Source organism: Callorhinus ursinus, unplaced genomic scaffold (assembly GCF_003265705.2).
Source record: "Callorhinus ursinus isolate GAN/ISIS: 27379988/994484 unplaced genomic scaffold, GSC_fseal_2.0 scaffold1, whole genome shotgun sequence".
Classification (NCBI taxonomy): domain Eukaryota; kingdom Metazoa; phylum Chordata; class Mammalia; order Carnivora; family Otariidae; genus Callorhinus; species Callorhinus ursinus.
In genome coordinates, this window is record NW_027397063.1 from 144,876,332 (window position 1) to 144,887,983 (window position 11,652).

The window sequence follows — 11,652 nt, forward strand, 5'->3', positions numbered from 1 at the left end:
CAAATCCCATCCAGGCGTTCATGGCCATGGGCCCAGACCTGCCCTGACCAGCCACCTTTCTCTGGAAAGTGAGAATAACCAAAAAGAAGGTCTGAGTTGGTGTCAAGTTCTTCCAGTCAGGAAATGTGTAGCTGTTCCCAAACACTGGGTGAAACCCATCCTACTAAAGCTCAGATTGCAGCATAATCAGCGTTGCAGGGGTAAAGACTTCCTATCTTCTCAAGGCTCACACTAATCATTAGCACAAGAAAAAGGGACTCATAACCATCAAACCTGATTAATTTGTCTTCACATTTCTACCTAGCCAGTGGGGAACCTGGAAAAAAAGGAAAGGCATGTAGTTACTTTTTTATTGTCAATATACATTGTTATTGCTTCCCAGCCAGTATCTCAAAACAAGTTGAAAACAGGGTCTTTCCATCCCTGTTATAAGTTCCAGATCACCACTCTCTAGCACACACAATGTAGACATATATCCTAAACCTGGCCTGTCCGGTGCTCTCACCTGTGAATCTGAATCCCTAGGGTAGATGTAAAAGCACAGGGACAGTTTGAAATTAGTCACTTAGACTGCTATGTATGGTTGAACTCAAATGGCAAGGCAGTAATTGGTCTTGCCAGCAGAGCTCAGCAGTGCCTGCAGTCAGTGTGTGGCCATACCTCCTGTGGTGCACCCAGCAATGGTGGCCGGTGGCTTGCTGAGCAGACTGTTTTTGAATGGGATGGGAGGAGTGCAGTGCCCCTGTTATTTCCTTTCTAACCTTGCTTCACCAGACTGAAAAGATGATTCAATCCCGAAAAGAGAAGAAATAAAGAGTAAGGAAGTTTCAACAAAAAACACCTAATTTTTGTCATAAGTTTTTTCATACTCTTTGGATTTAAAATTTTTATATCGATAGCTTTGATAAAATTAACATTTAATTATCAAAAAGAGTTGGGAGATAGGAATTTTAGAGTAAGTTTATTTTATACAAACTGTCCACTCACTCCTAAATGCATTCTACAAAATCCTACAAAAGGGAGCAGAAGAAACTCCCTTTGTCAAGTACTTGAGAAACTGGAGAGGAGAAAACCAGCATTACTACTGAATATTCTTGGAGTTGTTGGTAAGAGATGCTGACTTTGAAATTGACCACTTGGCCTTCAGTAGGGCTGCAGGATGCTAGAATGGCATAACCATTTAGCAGGTTATAACTGCCTGAGGAAAAAAATTTGTACATGGCTGAAAGAAACAGCAGTAGGGCAAACTGATGATCACAATGGTCTGACCCACAGGAATATATGGTTATTGCTAATTGATAATGGTGTTCTATATGACAGGAAAGGATGGGCTCACCAACGTTCTGTTTGAGATTTATAACCTTCAACTTCTATGCCTAACAAAGGCAATACCAGAGCCTTCATGATAAGACCCTTTTACACTTGAGTTAGTTCCCAGATGCAGATGTCTTTGAACTGAGAGAAAGCAGGGTATCCTTGAGGGAGGATTCTGCAAAAACAAACAGGTACTTATCATGAATATTCCTCATAGCCTTCTTCAAAGGGCCTTGGGGCCATTAACCAGGCTAAGTGGGCATTGAGTAGAGATTTACCCAGACATTGGGAGGTTATTAGAAGTTCAATTTAAATCAAAGCTAATCCCTAGGGACCTAGAATGTCATAGGAAATAATGAGGGCTTTATAGAGGTCAAGTATTGAATGGATTGTGACTTGAGTCTACCTCATATTAGTCCTAGCTGGTTCTTCATCTAAATCATGTATATTTCCTTGGTTCCCAAGTGTATTCTAGACTAGATAGCCTCAGCAACTGGCATAATCCTAATTGTGATCTGACTTATGAAATAGGTTTATTTTAGCAGTAAGGTGAATGAAAGTTTCTAAAACTCACTTTCTATACCCAAATGCTAAACCAAAAATATAATGGCATCCCTGAGGAAATCACAGAAGAATCTGCCACAATTCAAGACTTGAGAGATTTAGTGTTGATTCTTTTCACCTTGCCGTTTAACTTACCAATTTGGCTAGTAGAGAAGATGGATGAATCCTTGAGGATGACAATTAGTAGTCATATGTTTAATTAGGTAATGACTCCATTTAAGCTGGTTTGCTAGATATGATCTGCTTAGTGGAGGAAATCATAATCCACAGTGGCAGTATACAGCTATTAATCGAATCAATTATTTCTCTTTATCCTAAAAAGAAGAGATACCAGAATCTAGCAGAAAAAGCTAATCAACTTTACCCTTCAGACTTAGCATGATTTCAGTGTTCTATATCTGTTTCACAATTTAATTTGTTAGGACTTTGATCTTCTGACCATCCCAGATATATCATGCTGGTTCATCACGTTACTGAGAGTAGAAAGGTAAAAGTAGCAACTATAGCAAATGTCTTGGAAACCCTTGCATGACAGTGGTGAGGAGATGAATCCTTTACAAATAGAGAATTACAGAATGCTTTCAATTTCTGGAGATCCAGTGATCTGGAGCATGTTGGCATATACTGTCTTAGGTGAACGCTTCCTGAATCTTGCATCCCCTGTTACTGAGAAAGAGGCAATGAAATCTTTCGGGGATTTTACAGGCAACATATACCATATTTGGTTGAGCTTTTCCAATCTGTTTACCAGGTTATTATAAACATTTCTGCTTCAAGTGAGTAAGAGGAAGAGCAAGAGGAAGCTATCCAGCTGGTCCAGGTTGTAATGCAGGCAGCTCTGCCACTTGGCATCCACAACCCAGCTGATTCCACTATGCTTGAAATCTGTGGTAGATGAGGATGCAGTCTAGAGCTTGTGACAACTCTGATGGGAAGATTACATTTCTTAAGATTTTTTATGGATAAAAATCCTGTGTATTCTTTACAAAGTAACTATTACTTTGGAAAACACTCACCTCTTCTCATACTAGGGTTGATGCTTATCCATGTGCCCATTCAAAACTGAGATCGACATCATGGGTTGTATTATCGAGCAGCTCCAAGCCATGAAGTCAGATGCACATAGCAATGCTCCTTTATCAGGTGGAAAAGGTGTATATGGGACTGGACCCAAACAGTTCCTGAAGCTTAAGAAAGTTGCATGAGCAGATGGTTCACACACACAGCATGTCTTCTCTTGGCACACAACCGCCCCTCCACCAACCCACACTTTTGATCTCATGGGGAGTCTCTTATGATTAGAGCAACTGTAATTTATCATATAAACCAGGACACTTTTGAGCTAAAAAGTAGGCCAGGACAACAGGCCTAAAACAAGACTGTCCTAGCCAAACAATTTTGCATTGTCACCCCACTGCAGTGATTTTCCACTGAGGGTAATCTTGCCTCCCACTCCCAAGAATGTTTGGCAATGTCTGGAGACACTTTTGGTTGTCACCAGTTGGGGGAAGGTATGTGATGGGTATCTAGTGGGTACAGGTCTGGGATGCTGCTAAATATCCTAAAATGCAAAAAATAGTTCCTCCACAACAAAAAGTTATCTGACCTAAAATATCAATGGTGCCTAGATTGAGAAACTCTTCTATAACTACTTGACTTAAGAGGGGAAAAAATCGTAATGTATGGAAAGTTCTGTATAACAGGCTAGTACCAGGGGAGAGTAGATGGCTCTGGCATTATAACCACACTAAGGGGACTGGCAGGAAAGAGTTGAGGAAAGGGAAATAGCCCTAGTAGGCAGAAGTTTAAGGGTTATAACAAATTTTCCACTTGGACTGGAAGGAGAGAGATGCTAAAGTGATGATCCACCCAGATCTCTGAATGCAGGGTCGTGTCCTTGGAAGGAACAAGGTTAGAAAACTGCTGACAAAGAAATTTGAGGAAAATATATGTTAATGTGCCACTTGTAAATCAACCTTGTAAATGGGCCTCGGGATCCCACTGTAGAAGAGGCTCTTAATTAACAAGAGGCCTTATTCAAGTCTTTCAGTTAACCAAGTTCTATCAACCAGCCCAAGTTCCCCAGTGAGGGTCTCAAAATGTAGCCATAGTGACAGAGATGGTGACTGTACAAAGGCAAAAACAAACAAACAAACAAACAACAAGATTGTCTTTCTTCCCAACCTCAACTGGATATCACCTTTGTTCAGTGTCTGATTTACTCTACTTCACCAACAGTAGTAACCATTCAGCAGCCCTAAATATGGTACCAAACTCTGAGAAGCTCAGCTAGTCTCCTGGTTGCGGGGTGATTACATTTTCAATCATAGAAGAGCCAGTAATTTGTTCTCATTCTAAATAACATGTAAATTGGACTCAAATTTTCTTTACCTGATAAATAATGCTTCTGCCAGCATCATCCAAAAGTCTTATAACATTAATATGGTATCATGCAAATGATGCTTCCAATCAAAAACTATAATGAAATGAATAAAACAAAAACAAAAACAATAACCTGATGCCCATGGGATTTAATTTTATTTAATGTACCCCATCTTCCAGAAACAGCTTGCGTCATACAACGTGACCTACTGGAAGGTCAGTCACAACACCAGCTGGGAAATAACATCTTGCAACTCAGGTCACTGATCTAGAGGAGATGGCTTATACCCTAAACTAAAGATAAACATATGGTGATTTTTTTTTTTAAGTCAGATTTTTTTTAAGGTCCATGAATCAGGAAGTTCAGGACGAAATGACAATTAAAATGTTACATCTAATAGTATATAATCTTTATATCTTGGTTTTCCACAGGCCAAACTAACCTCTTGCTCATATAATATTTTGTTCTTTCTTATTTTACTTACCACATATAACAATGTATTCTATACCATTTTATAAGTGACTTTCTATTAGGCACTATATCTTACTTTTCTTTGTTTTCTCAGTACTTAGCAGACAGTGGAGGCACTCAGTAAATATGTATTTAATAAATGCATGAATAAATAAATAGCTAAGTCAATAAATAATAAATAAAGCCAAGTCGGATATTCCCTTTTTTCCAAATGACCTCATAGGAAATTTGCCTTCATCTGTGAATGTTCTTACCCAAGCCAGGAATGACTTAATGCTACAAGCATTTTTAAGTAAAGGATATAGTCACTTGCTTTCATTGATTTTACTGTCCACTTTTAGAGAAACAAATGAAAAATAGAAATGCACTGCTCAGGCTTTTATCACATCACCTGTTCACTGTGACTTGCTGTTGGATAAAAACCTCAATTATTTCAGTATAATCAGAGTGCCTATGATTATACAACTACATGATTCTAAAATGTATTCTCCCACACCTGGAGTTATACTCTGTACAACTATCCATCTATCTGTCTGTCTATCATCTTCTATCTTTCTACCTATCCATCTGTCTATCTTAGGAGACAACCAGCACAGAGTAAGCAGGCACATAATATCACTTCTAAACATGTCATTCTGTGACACTTGAAACACTCTTTCTTTTATGATCTCTCTGCTTTCTAAGAATCACTTTGCCACTGCAACTAGAGGTAATTGGCAAATCAATTAGAGGAAGGACTCTCTACCTAAACTTCAGTTGAGCAGAGTTGTAAATAAATAAGTAAACAAATAAATACATGCATACATACATACATAAGAGACTCAAATCTTGGGCATTCCCCTGCTCCAACTTGTTTTCAACGATACACTTTGAACACATTTGAAGTGAGATCAAATTTTAATGGATAGATATCTCTGAAAGAAAGAAATCCTTCAGTAATCATGGTGAAAGATAGAAAAGGAACCAGAGATAGAGGTAGCAAAAAATCCAAGAGACAATATGGAGCACCCTGCTGAGTCACTTAACTTTTGAGGCATAGTAAACCACCCCAAAATTTAGTGCCTTAAAAATATATCTCTTTATTTAGCTCACACTTCTGCAGGTCAGTAATTTGGGCTGGGTTTATCTGGATGATTCTTCTGGTCTTGGTTGGGCTGTCATGCATCTGTAATCAGCTGCCAGATTGACTGGTTACTAGCTACACTAGGATGCCCTCAGCAGGATACCTTGGGAGTTTTTCAGCAGACTATTTCAGACTCATTCACACAGCAACATGAAAGCTATCACAAGCATGCAAAGCCTCTTGAGGCCTAGGTTTGCAATTGTCACAGCGTCATTTTGCTGCATTATATCGATCAAAGAAAGTCACATTGTCAGTTCAGATTCAAGAGGAAGAAAAAAAGATTTCACACTTTGATGGGACGAAATGCAAAGTCATATTGCAAAGGACATTGGTTGCAGACAGGGGTTAGGGACTGTGGTCATTTATTTTTGCAATTTACTGCCCCTGCGTTCAGAGCAAACTGACTGGTTTACAGTGTGGCTGGCAGTCAATGAATAAAAACATAAAGAGTCTCATCTTAATAAATCAATGGGTAGAATCTGGAGTTTAGAGTAAGAAGACTCCCATGTGACAAGATATTTGACTTTGGACAAGTTTCTTTCCCTACCTGTAAGCAATAGATATTATTATTTTTACCATTAAGACTAAAATTGTCAGTGAGGCAATCTGCTAGAATTTGGAGACAAAAATATGCTAAGACCTACTATAATACTTGACATATTTTCTTTGTAAACTAGGTGCATTATGCAGACTTAGGCTGTTCACTTCGACTTTGTTTCCTCACGTGTTCAACAGAAACGTTCCAATTTGGGCCCTCCCAAAAGTCAAGAGAGCAGTAATCAACACATGGTAGATACAAATGTTGAATGATGAGCACTTGCTCCTTTAGAACAACCTAGGTCTGAGGAAGACTTCACGGAAACATAGCCTACTCCAGGATGGCTGTTAGCCACCAAATGAAGAGGTTCACAAGTTCTGAAAGCTCTCAGTGATAAAGTAGAGCTTTGGGTGCAGCCTTGCCATTTTAATAAAGGCAGTGCATTAAAATGGGAGAGGCCAGACTTTAGAGTCTGATGGAGTTGGATTCAAACTCTAAATCTAACATAGTTTTTTGGGGTTTTTGTTTTGTTTTGTTTTGTTTTTTTGGGTTTTTGTTTGTTTGTTTGTTTGTTTTTGTTTTTTTTGCCTCCCCAGCCACCTCTAAATCTTACACGGTTTTATGTGGTGGACTTTTGCAAGTTGTTGAAAACCCTAGGTCTTTAATTTCCTCACTTGCAGAGTGAGTTCTGGGATCCAGGTGTTTATTCAGACTCTCTACCCATTCCCACCTTTCCTAATGTGAATGCCACTAGCTTCCTCAGCAGGTCCTGTGCCCAGTAACTGGATCAGCTCTCAACTGGCAGTTTGAACTCCTAGAGAAAGAATATGCCACATAGATTTTGGGAATACAGCCTCTCAGCCAAATGACACATATTTCTGTGCTTCATAAGAGAGAAGACAGATGCTGGTGCTGACATGACTGAAGCCCCATGGAAATATTAATTATGGAACCCCATTAGTCGTCCACCCAACCTGAGCTACTTTTCAGTGAGCCAGTCTCAAGGGCCATTTTCTGTTAACTTATGACTTAATCAAATGTTCCAACACCTTCAGGTTTTATCATCTCCATTCCATTCAAAACCTACTTCTCATGGCTCCTCCAATACAGAGGCCTATGACTAATAAGTTTAAAAGTCACAAAAGATACCAAATGTCCTACACAGCCCATAATATGCCTTCTCATGTTTCCTTAAATTACTGTTAGAGTCAGCTGACCCAGGCCTGGGGGAGAACCAGCCTTGTTATAAACATCCCTCTAAAACTTCTATCCCTCCAAATATGTCTTCCACAGCATAACATCTTGCTTCAGAGTTCTGGTTTTGTTATTTTCTGCCCAAGTCTGGGGTTTCAAAAAAAAAATAGGTAGCATATCAAGTTCAATCGTATTTGAAAAAGCTGGCTGCATATGATGATGTTACACAATTATTTACCTTTACTTACAGGGCTTTTATCCTACTAAAGATAAGGTTTTCTGAATAATGAAGACACAACTGAAATCCCAGTGGGATAGATATAGGGCAAACCCTATATGTGCAGTGTTAAGAGGCAACAATAAATCCAGTCATATCTAATTATCATTATCTCTTTAGTAGAACATTCATGCCCAATCTCCTTTGCGCAGGCTCTTGATTCCTTACTCCTAACTGTCCACAGTTTGCTTTTCTCAATAATTATATTAAGTTAGATAAATTAGAGTATAACCAAAACTAATTTTGCATAATATCCCAGTCCATTTGTGCAGAGTCTCTAAAAACCTCTAAGCTATTTCTCTAGGCAGTAAGATAGCTAATTATTTACCCTCCCAGCAGCCTCCAAGGCACTTCTGATCCTATGTTTAGAACAGAGAATGATTCCACTCGATTAGGAGAAAAAAATGCCCACAGCTTTCCTAAGATAACATGAAAATTCCATCTATCCGAGGGGACTAAGTAATTTACTCTCTGCAGATTCCTTTGGATCCTGAAATAATGTGCAGTGATGCATAGGCACATGGTCATTATGCCCCAGATTTCCTCATTTAGGAAATCAATTCTTAAACATTGGGGATATGCAAATTCAATTATTCCTGAACTGCAGAATGATAATCATGCACTGAAATCTGTATTAGCATATCCGTGTGGAGCAGGCTTCTCCTCCCCCAGGGTTCTCTGCCACCTGTTGAATTAATTTGGTCTCATCCCTTGACATTCATCAGGCTCTGCATATGATAGGGGCAGACTAACTTAACCTGTTGTCAGAGGAAACTGCAAAGTTACATGAGAGAGTCACATCTCAGCAGAATACTACAGAGGAGAGGCAAAAACTGGAACAAAATGCTTAGCCAATCCTTCAACAGCTATCCCCAAACAATGCACCTTGGCAAACAAGGACCACTGAAATCTAATTAAGAACTTTCTCTTCTGGCCCACTGGGGATCTGCACAATGACACAAGAACAGTGCTTAACTGGCATGGTGCTTGCTAAGCAAGCACCTGGGAATTAAAATCTGTCTTATTGTTCTTTTTAAATATTTCTGAACTACAGGGAAATTCTGTTGTCATGATTCTAGAAAGGCAGAAACAAATTTCATTCTCAATCTGATTTTAATCTACACACAGAGAAAGAACATCTTGCATTGTATTCATCACTCCCTCACCAACTCAAAATCTTCCAAAGGCTTGGGTATTTGTTATATGGATTTTTTTTTGTTGGATATTTGTTATATATGGATATATATACATATATGTGTATATGTTATACATGGATATATATTATATATATTTATATACATGGATATATACCACATAACACTTACTGCCCCAAGGAGTTATTATGTGATGCACTTCCCAGCATCTGCTTTGACTCATTTTGGTGATAAAATTTAGAATCTCCATGAACTCACGTTTATTGTCATGTGACTCAAGTGATTTTATGCACTCGTGCCTTCTTTCAGAAATCTGCTAGAATAGTCTGTGAAGGTGTCTATCACAGCTCTTAGCATAACATTTTACTGTTGTCCAGCTATGTTGCAGGGCTGTTCATGAAACTGTAAGCTTCTTGAAGAAATGTCTTATTCATCTTCATAACTGACAGATCTAGTGCATACAAAGTGCTCAATAAATGGATAATATTTCTGGCACAAATGGGTTAAGGAAGCTAAATTTTCATTTAGTAAGAATAATAAAATATATTGCCCTCAACCTTATTCATGGTAGCTTCTTTAGCTACAAATAGTACAAGACTATATTACCGCACTATAATGTCTCCTAGTATAAACGTGACAGCATCAACCTTTGACACATTAGAAGAAAACACAACTTTATTTAGATTGATTATGGAAAAGAAGTGAGGTTTCTGGTCTCTTCCAACATGCTCCTGGGTTTTTCTATCTTACAACCACACTCATTTCCCCAATCCAATATTAAACTATTATTTTCCTTTTTCTCCCCCTCCCCAGCACTGACCTTATTCCAGCCTTCCTTCCAACACGGCCACAGTTCTCCCAGCCGCAGCCTCCACTGCCACCAGGAGGTTTCTAGTCACTGAGCTATGTTACTATCCCACCGCATCCTCCGGTCTGTGAAGCCAGGTTTCCAAACACTCCTTCAGATAGCTTCCTTGCCGAAGAATTCAGGCATTATACAATTGCTGGGAACCTCCATGTAATGAAGATTGGGTTTTTTCAAATACATCAATGAGCTTATTCCTCTTTTAAATTTTTGCGTACACTGTCTCTTCCCTGAGCAAGAGGCAGCCTTCATGAGAGCTAGAGATAAAAAGGATAGAGTTAAGAAAAATACTGTGTGTCATCTAAAACAGGTATAAAAGTAACTCAGGACAGTGTAAGAGCTAGGAAGTATTGCAAGAAAGAAGAGATTCTCCATTCCTTTATCTCTCTTGTATACGTATCCAGAGAGCATCTGGATATGTGAGGCCATAGAGCCTGTTCTGTGCCAGGGGAGGGAGGCGAGGACATGTGAGAGGGAAGCAGGAAGCCCTAAGGCTGGCCTTTCTAGTCTGAAGAATTATCTGGGGGGTGGAGGGTGGAGTGAGAAGGAGGGAGTAGATCATAGACTTAGACAGACATAAACACTGAAACTGTAAAATCTCTACAGAGAAATAGAATATCTTCTTAATCCTGGGGTGCAACAAAGATCTCTGAGATAGAATTCAAACAGCACTAACTAGAAAATAAAAAATGAGAAATTGATGAAGTGGTCATGCAAAAAAAAAAAAAAAAACCCTTTGTTGGATCTCCAAACTTCCTTTGGCTTCCGTGTGGTTTGGAGGCCCTTGATAGAGCAGACAGTGGCATGGTTGTAGCCAGTGGGTTCCTCCACAGCGAGGACCAGGGTGAGGATACCAGACAACAGAGGTGGCTGAGCAAGGCAGCGGATGCTGCTGCAATCAGAGCCTGTTCCAACACCAAAGAGAGTTGTGCTGGTGAGCCTATCAGAGGAAATGACCAATCCCTTGCTGAGCTGAGGATGCCAAACCTCCAGCTACAGCAAACAGAGGCATCAGCAACAAATACCAGTAGAACTCTCAAGAATGGATCAGCTTTAAAAGCCACAAGTCTAGTGAGCAGCCTAGATAGGCTGTTTAGGGCAAAAGTCAGGAAGAAAAGACAACCATAGGAGCCATGGACAGGTGGTGCCAAAATGGGCTCCTTCGGCATGAAGATTGCTCTAAGCTGAAGGGAACCAAGACTCTAAGGGCTCAAGAGAAATTTTGCCCCTCCCTTACCTACATAGAAGAATCTTAATTGGAGGTGTTTTGGGGGCCTAACCAGCTGGAAGAACAGAAGAACCATTTCCTGGAATGGGGAAGGTTGTGGCTCGAGAGGAGGGGAAGAGGGGGTTCTGTTTTGGACAAGTATATGGTGCCTGCTGGACAGACATCCACATAGAAATGTCAAGTCAGCAGTGGATGACAGGAGCCTGGAATTCAAGTGAAGACAAGGCTGGCAATATAAGTTTGGGAGTCATAAACATTTGGATAATTTTTAAAGCCATAAGGATGGGCGAAGGAGTGAGTATAAACAGAGAGAAGTGATCCAAGATCTGGGTCCCAGGGTACTCCAGCATGGGAAGATCAGGAAGAAAGCTGATTCTCATGGTTCAGAAAAGTAAAAGTGATGATTATATAATTCTTGACGACAAGTGATTGATTTAGCCAAAATTGTCCATGTAATTGTATTAAGAGAAAGGAAGAAAGAAGAATAAGAATGTGTGGAGTTATCGAAGTGACACATTGATCATCTTCCAAAGTAGGAAGA

General features: G+C 39.6%; 1 long non-coding RNA gene across 1 annotated transcript; it reads right to left on the reverse strand.

Annotated features, from left to right (window-relative positions):
• Positions 1-1,341: 1,341 nt before the first annotated feature.
• Positions 1,342-9,933, reverse strand: LOC141371553 (uncharacterized). Its single transcript, XR_012376599.1, has 4 exons — positions 9,839-9,933; positions 2,895-3,012; positions 2,014-2,192; positions 1,342-1,489 (listed from the first exon to the last, which is right to left on the reverse strand). It is a non-coding gene; the product is annotated as an uncharacterized lncRNA (long non-coding RNA).
• Positions 9,934-11,652: the final 1,719 nt, after the last annotated feature.